The following is a 10,554-nucleotide window of genomic DNA, read 5'->3' as shown; positions in this document are numbered from 1 at the left end:
TCATTTTGGATCTCCATCAGCAATATGTGAGAGCTCCAGCTGCTCTGTATCCTCAATACTTGGTATTGTCAGTGTTTTGTTTTTTGTTTTTTTGCTACTTTCCCAAGTAGGTAGGTGGCTTCCCAGGTGGCGCCAGTGGTAAAGAACCCACCTGCCAATGCAGGAGACATAAGAGACCTGGGTTCGATCCCTGGGTCAGGAAGATCCCCTGGAGGAGAGCATGGCAACCCATTCCAGTATTCTTGCCTGGAGAGTCTCATGGACAGAGGAGCCTGGTGGGGTTTGGTCCATAGGGTCACAAAGAGTCAGACCCAACTGAAATGACTTAGCACATATGCATACATGTAATGGTATCATATTGTAATTTTAATTTGCATTTTCATAAATGGCTAATGTTATGGAACATTTTTTTTTTTATGTGCTCATATGTCTTTTGGCCATCTGTATATTTTCTCTGCCACTTTTGCCCATTTAAAAAATTGTGGTTCTTTTCTTATTGTTTAATTTTGAAGGTTCTTTATATAGCCCAGAGACAATTAATTTTTTGATATATGATTTGCTAACATTTTCCTCCAATCTGTAGCTTGTCTCTTAATTCTCCTAACAGAATCATTTTCAGAGTAAAGTTTTAAATTTTGACCAAAAATAATTTATGGATTTTAAAAAGTTTTATGAATTGTGCTTTTGGTTTCACACCTAAAAATTCATTGACTAACCCAAGGTGTCCGTGAGAAGACAAATGGACCAAATCTCTCAGCTTGAATGACAGATAAAGACAGGTCAACAAAGTCAAGAGCCCATCTTAGCCAGATGAGCAGGAAATAAGGATCTTTAAATGGACTCTCAGGGATGATTATTCTGGCAATGATATACTCCATGGGTTAGAAGAAGGGGCATGTGTAGAACGGTAAAGAGCAACTGAGAGACTATTAAATCCAGGCTTGCAGGGTCTGGAGCTTAAACTAGCATTGTGACAATAGGTTATGGAAACATAAAGGAATAGATGGAGAGGGCAAGCATTTTTAAGTGAAAAATGAACCCAATATGAAGACTTATCAGTATGAGAAATAAGCATGAACTAATCAAGTATGAGGCCAAGATTTTTAACTTGGGTGAGAAGTTAAGACAGTCTGTGGTTTCAGAAAAGAAAGGTCATGAGTTTAAATTAGGATGTCTTGAACAGGGTTTGTGGGTCATTCATTTTTGTGTCCCAGCCCTAGTACAGCACCTGATACTCAACACTTGTTCTTCAGATAAATGTCGCTGAGAATTTGAGACGGTGGAAAGTATCCCATAGGATTATGTTCTCGTCATTCAAAGGTACAGAAGTATAGGATGGTCTTGGGGTCTAGAGACATAGCAATCATGCATAATATGTCAGTTTGGGTATTGTGATATACACAGTGACATGAATTACATGTTCATTACATTGTTCCTCTTGAGAAGTACACGTTCAGTGCAAATGGCAGTGAATGGGGCACAAAATGTAGCCTTGTCATCAACGCATGTGTTCCTGTCATACCTCTCCCTAGATTTGTGTCTCTGGTTTTCATAAACAAACCTGTAACTTACTCAGGAAGAAGTGATCAGTAGAGTTCAACTTGTGAAAAATTAAAAAAAAATTAAATACCAGCTTTCTTTCTCTACTTTTGAAACAACAATAGAACCCTCATGAGAAGACAAAGGTGAAGGTATATAACAGTGGCCCTCAGCAGAGAGGTCAGATTTTTTGAGCTGATGTTGTGACAGCTGATGACTTTCTTAAGGGAGTGGGTATAAGGAGAAAAGAGTCAGCAGCCAAGGAAAGGTTGGGAGGTTGAGGAGAGCCTGGACAGGGGGGATCCTGAACACTGGTAAAGATGGAGCAGGTCACACCAGTGGTCACTGCAGCGAGCAGAATGACTTGTCACAGAGATTTCAAAACTTATTGCAGTGACTTCTTCCAGTTTTGGTGGAGTGGTGGGGAATGGAATACCACCTTGGAGGGAGTGAATCATGAGGACGTGGAAACATGTGCATTTGTGGAGGGGTTTGGTAGTGAATGGAAGGTGAAGACCGGGATGGTATCCACAGCAGCATCTGCTTAAGTCTATGACTTTTTTTGAAGCTGAGGAAGACCTGTGTGTGTGTGTGTGTGTGTGTGTGTGAGAGAGAGAGAGAGAGAGCCAGTAAAGTGGGAGAGACTGACAATCTTGGAAGAAGAGTGGGAGAAATTAAATCAAGGTCCCCTAGGACTTTGCAGGAAGGAGACTGCAACATTCTATTTTCTACCTCAATTTTCACCTCTGTCTTTGTAACCAAACTGTAAAACTGTTAGAACATTTACATTCTTCTGAAGGACTACTGAAATACTGTAGGATATAACTGACTTAATAAATGGAATTAACACTTCAAGATCGATTTCCTCTATTGAGGTTACCCAGGTTTGCTTCTTCTCACCTTTTTTATTTTTATTTTATTTTTTAACTTTACAATATTGTATTGGTTTTGCCATATATCAACATGAATCCACTACAGGTATACACGTGTTCCCCATCCTGAACCCTCCTCCCTCCTCCCTCCTCCCTCCCCGTACCATCCCTCTGGGTCCTCCCAGTGCACCAGCCTCAAGCATCCAGTATCATGCATCGAACCTGGACTGGCGACTTCTTCTCACCTTAAAACAGTTCATGTAATATTCTGCCACCATCAATTAATATTCTTTAAGAAACTCCTGTATCAGGGGTTAAAGACAGTGGAGGCTGACTGGTGTCTACTATAAATTCCTAGGAATGACATATTACTTATTATGGTAGAACTTTGAAAATGCTGTCTTGGGAATTATTCCATATAGATTTCCATGACTCCTAAGTGCAAGCCCAGAAATCTATTACACTCTGAGATTTTTTTTTGTTCCTTCTATCTTACAAAACATAAAAGAAGAAATTAAAGAAGAAAGTTTCCACTTAAATGGATTGCTAGATGAAGTGCTACATGAATAGGAGGTTAGTCACGACTGATGATTAGTGCCATTACTTTGGGAGGAAAAATGACAGGATGGTGTAATAATTATTTTAAAATTTAAAAATACATTTAAAAATATTAAGCAGTTGTGGTTCATTGGTCCTTGGGGTCAGACTGGGCTCTGTGATCCCTCCAAGGATTTCTGAATGATCAACCTATAGCAAGACACATTAAATGTTTATGCCTTGTTTAATTTTTGTTATACTTTTGAAAATCAAAATAAAAATCACTCCTTTGTGTGTTTTGTAATGGCAAAGATATCATGCCATTACAATCACAGTGTGTGAATGGATTGTAGTGAAGGTGTTGAATGACTGTTGAAATCCAGGAACCGTTAAGGGTTCCCAATGAGAAGGAGACCAGTGAGCTATCTTTGTATTAATACTCTATTTGTTAACAAGTTTTGATGAAAGTCATAGATATCAGTTTGAAGGAACATGCTGTTACTGGGTTAGTCTTGTTTGTTCATTAACCTAATAATTCATCAGAGAACATTTAAAAGTGCCTGTAATATGTCACCTACTGTGAAGGGCTCTGAGGAACAAAAATATCAACCCATTGCAATTTTCTGCCTTTTATTAGAAATAATACCTGGGGCAACAATGGTGTATTTTCAAGAACTTAGAAACTGAGCTTTCCTCTGAGAACTACATTTTGATTCAGCATTAAATAGTTTTGGGTTGAAATGAGCAATTACCACAAAGACTAAGACTTCTGAGGGAGTCTGTCCCAATCAAAGTGTTCACATACACAAGAGAGGCTGACAGTCAGCCTGTAAGGAGCTGAAAACGGAGACAGTCATGACTGCCACTCCCAGGAGTCCTGCCCTTTCCCAGCCACCTTGGAGCTCCCCAAACCCGGCAGCTGGCAGGGCAGGGGGCCTCCAGCCCTCCTGCAGGCATTCAGCTTGGCTAGAGCCCGTTTGAATGGGTCCTGAGAGACTTCCCTGGTGGTGCTAGTGGTAAAGAACCCACCTGCCAAGGCAGGAGACACAAGAGATGCGGGTTGGATCCTTGGCTTGGGAAGATTCCCCTGGAAGAGGAAATGGCAATGCATTCCAGTATTCTTGCCTGGAAAAACCCATGGACAGAGGAGCCTGGTGGGCTACAGTCCATAGGGTCGCAAAGAGTCAGACACAACTGAAGCCACTTAGCACACGCACACATTAGAGACTTGGAATAGCCTCCCTGAATAATCCAACCTATGAACAGTGGATCATTCGATCACTGATGGATCTTCAGATAGAATCAGAGTCCCAGAGGCACAGAGACCTAACGGAACAGTGCCTGGACTAGAAGGTGTCCCGCCGTGCCCCCATCACACACAAGAAGAGGCTTCAGACTTTGAATCCAATACGCAGTGTCCCTGTCCTGATTCATGCTCATTCCCTCTGTAAGTGCTGGCTCCTATGACAAAACAAGCCTCAACAAGACTCTTGTTTCTCACAGTTCTAGAGGCTAATAAGTCTGAGATCAAGGTGTGACTTGAGACCTGGTGGGGGTCTACTTCCTGATTTATAAGCTTCCATCTTTTACTGTGTCCCCATATGACAGAAGGTGCCAGAGAGCCCTCTGGGGTCTCTTTTAGAAGAGCACTAATCTCTTTCCTTACAGCTCCACCCTTATGCCCTAATCAACCCCCAGTACCCACCCCCCACCAGTATCATCACATTAGGGGATGGATGTCAACCTATGAATTCTGAGAAGCACTCACCAGGCCTGGTGGGCAGACACTGGTATATGCTAGAACTGTCAGTTACAGTTGTGAGAACGAAGAACAGGCCTCCTGGGTTTATGGAATAATCTTTTGAGAGTCCTGGTAATGAGCAAATGCCCTCAAGCTAGGTCAACTGGGTGATGCTGACAAGTTAAGAGATTCTGGGCCTGGGCTGAGGGTGGCATCTCAGACTTGCAGATGCTGCCTGTTTCCCCTCCCCCATTCCCGGGAAGTTCTCACAGTAAGAGCCAATCAACCTTTCTGATCATCTCAGCCTGCTGACTGTGAACAAGAGACAGAGACCAGCATGGGGATGAAACCCGCAGAGCAGCTGGAACCAGGGTACAGGCAGGAAGGAGAACCAAGCTGTTGACCTCATTCTGTTTCTCTGCCACTAATAGTTTTGGGGAAAAAAAAAAATTCTACGCCAGCAGTCTCAACTTCCTTTTTTTATTCTATTGTCTGTTTTCACCATTCTGCAGAAACTGCTTTCACTGAAGTCACAACCTGCCAAATTCAACTACCCCATTTCCACTTTCTTGTGATGTTCCTCTGCCTGTGATGTTGGCCTTGAGAGCAGGAATGGATGTTTCCACCCAGTGTCTATCACAGAGCACAGTGACTGATTCCCAGAAAGCATGCAATACATTATTTTTTGAAAGAATGAATAATTGTTATTGATGAAGGAAAGACAAGCGCACCTCTTCTCTGGACTCCCATAGCATTTTGCTTAAGATCTTCTGTGGTCACTTATTACTCCTCATTTGTGTTCCCAAGGGGTGTACAGCATCCACTGGCTCCCGGCCTAGCACAGGGCTTGGCATATAATAGACTCTCAGGAAAAGTCTGCGGCATAAATGAAGCTGGGGACTGGTGTGACTCAGCAACGGTGCTCCAGTTACTCCAATGATTTGTCATAAATCACCCCAGGATGTAGTGACTTAAAACAATAATCACTTATTATTTTTCCTCATGATTTCTGCTTTGCCAAGAATCCAGGAAGGCTCGCTCACATGGCTGACAAGTCTGTGCTGCCTCTTGGCTGGGGTCCCTTGCTCCCCTCCTTGTAGGCCTCTCCATAGGGCTGCTTAAGCATCATTAGGATGTGACAGGTGGCCTCCCCTCAGGCAAGTGCTACAGGTCAGGGTGCAAGCCCCAGAGCCTCTTGTGACCTAGCCTCAGGAGTCCCATGCTGTACTGTCCCCGTGTTTTACTGACCCCACATGGCCAGTCCTCATCTGGCATGGGAGGAGACTTTGCAAGGGCCTGAATATCAAGAAGTGAGGATCATCAAAACCATCTTGGAAACTGGGCAGAGTACACGATTAGCCATTGGAAAACAATGAGACAAAGCTACTCCCTAGGCATTCATCTGAAGGCGGTTGTGAGCTCTGAAGCCTGGAAGAAACTGTTGTGGCTCTCTGAAGAGACGGCCATCTGGATGGCGAGTACCTTGCCACCAACACCCAGGCCCAAGTTCTCTTCCGATGGAGTTGCAGACTTCCAATGGAGTCTAGAAGAAGTGACTTTAACCTCGCAAACAGCACAGCCATCTCCTGGGAGGCCAGTCTGCAGTCTGGGGTTGGTGAAGACTTGAAGACACTCGTCTTTGGGCAGAAGCGAGACTTGGTTCCTCTGCTGTACTGAGGCTGCCTTCAAGGCCTGGCCTAGACTGGATGCCTGCCTTCGGGTCTCCCTGTAGCCTCTCTACGTGTCCCTGGTCTCAGTGACAGCACCTCTGCTGGTTCTGCTGTGTCCTCCAGGGGCATCTGGGCTTTGAGAAGCCTGGAGGAGACCCACCCCTACAGCATGCCTCGGGGAGTCTTTTCATAAGGCGAACAGTAACTGTAAAAGAGAAGGGCAAAAACTCTGAGGAACCCACAAGAATCACACATTCCCCAGCTGTGCATTTAATAACAAGCGCCCTTTTGATCTGGTAGACAGTCCAGAATGTGTTTACATACCCATTTCTTACTGTCACTGTAGTGTTTTTAGGTGATCAGATAAATTTAAAGGGCTACAAACAAGAATTATATAAAATAATAACAAATACTTAATGGTAATAATTGAAAAAAGGAAATATGGGGGCTACATATCTATTTTTATTCACGGAAAATAAAAAATAACTTTAGAGGTGATAGGCAAAATTTCTTTTCCTTTTTTGATTGAGGTAAAAAAATTCCTATATTTAATAGCTTCTATGCCAATTTTCTTTAAAAATTTTTGAATGTTTTGTTTTCTTAAAGTGTAGCTAGAAAAGATCTTTTCATTTCTATTTTCAGTACAGTGTCTGAAATGAAAACCCAAAGTATAGGTTTAAAAGCTGCTGACTTGTTCAACTAAAGACTCCAATCATTGTTATTGAACAAATGTTATTACTTTTTAAATTTAAACATGACTCTATTTTTAGTCTACAGGCTGAATTTATTTGCATATTCATGCAAATGATGATTTACTACCAAATTCTTATCAGGTTAATTTCAACCTGCCTTCACTGATATCTTATTATACACTAATTAAACACTCATAAATTCTATAAACATTTACTTTTGCTTTATTAATAATTTTCCTGTGATTGAACAGAGGGCTTTAAGCTATGAAAATACTCAGTACATGATATGGATCTAGAGTCGGCCTTTGAATTGTAAACTGTTTCTTAGAAATAAATGAGTCCTTTAAAAATGTTAAACTTCTCTTTTAGCAAACCATCATAATGCATGAATTGTAGAATGTACAGCTCTTCACATCTAAATATCTCTAGAATAAGATGCATCATAGAATCCGTTGCTTCTTAGACTCCTTGAATATGTTGTGTTTATACTTTGGGATTTTAGCCAGCTGAATGCAGCGGCCTGAAAATGGCTGCAGAGGACACGTGATGGACACAGCCAGGGCAGCTGACTTCCTAGGTCTGCCAAGGATGTCAGTTACTTCTCCCTGCACTGTTACCCACCCAGGAATTGAACCCGGGTCTCCTGGATTGCAGGCAGATCCTTTACCGTCTGAGCCACCAGGGAAGATCTTTCCTCTTAAAACAACAAAACAAAAAGTGTCCCCTTGGAAATAATGGCAATGGAGTTGCTTTTGTTAAAAGAGAGTGATTTTTTCTTTTTATAACATATATATATTTTTTCCTCCATGGGTCTTCAGTTCCCAAGAGCTACTGAGACATTAACTCCTGAGGTTAGATAACATGGCCTTTGGTCTGCCTTTTCCTTTTATTTGAAAAGCTCTTAAAGGAAATGTATAACAATAAACCTTCTCTATTAAAGTCCCTAAGACACAACTCACTATTAAAAAAAATTATGGCACATATGTCTTGGATTCTAGTCAAAAAAGTTTAGATCCTGAAGTAGTGGGTCCCCCTGATCGTCGCCTCACCCTTCAAGGACATGGCTGAAACCGTGACAAGGTGGGAAACAGCTGCACTGGAACACGGCTATAGTATCTGCAGAGCTTGGGACAGCTTCTGGGTGCAGGGAGTCAGCCGTTACAGGCCATTATGACAGTACTTTCTCCTCAGTGCATGTATATTTATTTAATTACTGAACTCAATATTCTTTGAAGATTCACTGGGTGAATACTGATTAGAGTTAATATATGTCAATTAAAAATTAATATGTGCATGGCAACGAGTGTTGAATTTTTTCCTATGAAACAAAGACATGCTTCTTTGGTGTCAATGAAGGAATGTTAAATACTGTCAAAGTTAGGAGTAATGAAAAAATTTAGGTTTTCAGGTAGGGTAGGGTAATTCTTGTGTACAGAACCTAAAAGATGAAAGACCTCCAGAATTAACTTTCTTAAACACATATATTGGACACAATGTGATCAAGCATTGCTTCCAAACTTAAAAATCACTACTTAAGGTTTTTGGCAATAGTTCATGTAAATTACATTCTTTAGAAAATACATTGCACAATGGCACAAAATCTATAGCCCCATAAAAACTGATACATTTGCCAAAAGGTGGTGGAAAAGGTAAAGACATAATTGCAGCAGTTATATATACAAATATGTACAGGCTTTTACAGATGTTTTTCATTGTGCCATCATTTGTATAACAGGCTACTGCAAAATTCAGTGACTTTAAATAGTTTTCCCTTTACTGTTTTTCCTATTTTGAGGGTCAGGAATTTGAGCAAGACTCTGCTGGGTGGTTCCTTTGTTGCACATGGCATCAGTGGAGGTCACTAAGAGGTCAGCGGGCAGATGGGCAAGTCTGGAGGAGCTAATAAAACCCAGAAGGATGCAGCAGGGGACCCTGGAAGGTAGGACCTCCAGCTGGCACTGGTGACCAGAAGACAGATAGGGTGGCCTTTCGGGTACAGTGGTCTCAAGGGAGGAGAACTTCTTAAATGTCAGTTCAGGACTACACAAGAGTAGGTTCCCAAGGCCTCAGGGGAAGATGCAAGGTTCCTTTCACCCTAATCTTGTAAATTCCAGATTTTCTGGAAAATCCTCCATATTCTGTTTTTCAAAGCAAGCCACTGGAGTCAGCCTTAATTCAAAAGGTGGAGAGTTAGACTGTACCTCTCAATGGGAGGAGCGCAACGAACATGAGGCCAATTCTAACTTACACACCTCTAGACCATTTGCCGAAGCACCCGGGCGCAGCAACTGGCGCTACACTTTTTTTTCTAGGATGCCCACGGCTAGACGGACACCACTTACTTCTGAGCCACCTTCTGGCCCTCTGCCAGTGGAAGACGACGCCAAACTCCCAGATCCTAGGGCTGCCCATTTTTCCTTCACTAAGCCCTACGACCAACAAGTCTTTTTATGTCTGCGGTCTGTTTGTGTGTCTATTACTTTCAGGTCACTCATGGATCATAGTAAGTCAGGGCTACAAGGGATGCGGAAGAGAGACTCAGGTCCTATTTTATAGATGAGGAAATTTAGCTTTAAAGTAGCTGTGTGACCTGGCCAAGGTCAGAAATTGATTATGGGCGGAGCCGCAGTTGCAATGCTTGAAGAGAAGCCATCCTGAATGGGCATCCTGTCACCTCTTCTCGCCCTAGGAGCGGCCCATCATTCTTGATGCAGTCTCCTATTACATCACGAAACATTTAGAAAGAAACTGTTTATTTCAAGCACAGCAATTTAGTCTTATACATTGGACTTTTTCTTTTCAGTCCACGGTCAGCAGACAGGGTGGGTGTGCAGGCGTGGTCGCCTCTAGTCAGAAGGTCATGATACAAAGTTAACAGGAGCCACTCGTTCTATCAGACTGTGCTGTTTTACCTTTGAAAGTGAAAGTGAAAGCGGCTCAGTCGTGTCCGACTCTTTGAGACCCCATGGACTATTCATGGGATTCTCCAGGCCAGAATATTTCTGGCCTTTCCCTTCTCTCAACCGAGGGATCGAACCAAGGGGATCTTCCCAAGCCAGGGATCGAACCCAGGTCTCCCGCATTGCGGGCGGATTCTCTACCAGCTGAGCCACGAGGGAAGCCCGCTTTAATTACTTCTATGACACCCTTTCCCTGGCTGTCCCTCCCATTTCAAACAGACAAGGGGTCAAGGTTCCTGAGTTTTCATTCTATTTCGAGCACCGATGCAGAGTGGGTATTAGCGAAACCATGCACGGATGCGTGTGAGCGTCTGGTGGTTCTCGCTGCTTTTGCTGCCTGGATGAGGTGGCTACAGCTTTGACTTTCCGTGTCCGCGGCGCTGCGAGTGTCAGCCCAGACGCAGTCCCCGTAGCTCGGGTTTGCTGCCCGGTCCCCAGCAGCTGCGAATTCTTGCCGCGGCCAATCCATCTTTCCCTCCAGGACCGGCCGGGAGAGGAGGCGGAGTGCGGACGGGAATCGCCCGCAGACGGCGACACCTCCTC

This window comes from Bison bison, unplaced genomic scaffold (assembly GCF_000754665.1).
Source record: "Bison bison bison isolate TAMUID 2011002044 unplaced genomic scaffold, Bison_UMD1.0 scf7180017864300, whole genome shotgun sequence".
In the NCBI taxonomy this organism is placed as follows: domain Eukaryota; kingdom Metazoa; phylum Chordata; class Mammalia; order Artiodactyla; family Bovidae; genus Bison; species Bison bison.
This window is presented reverse-complemented; position numbering follows the sequence as displayed.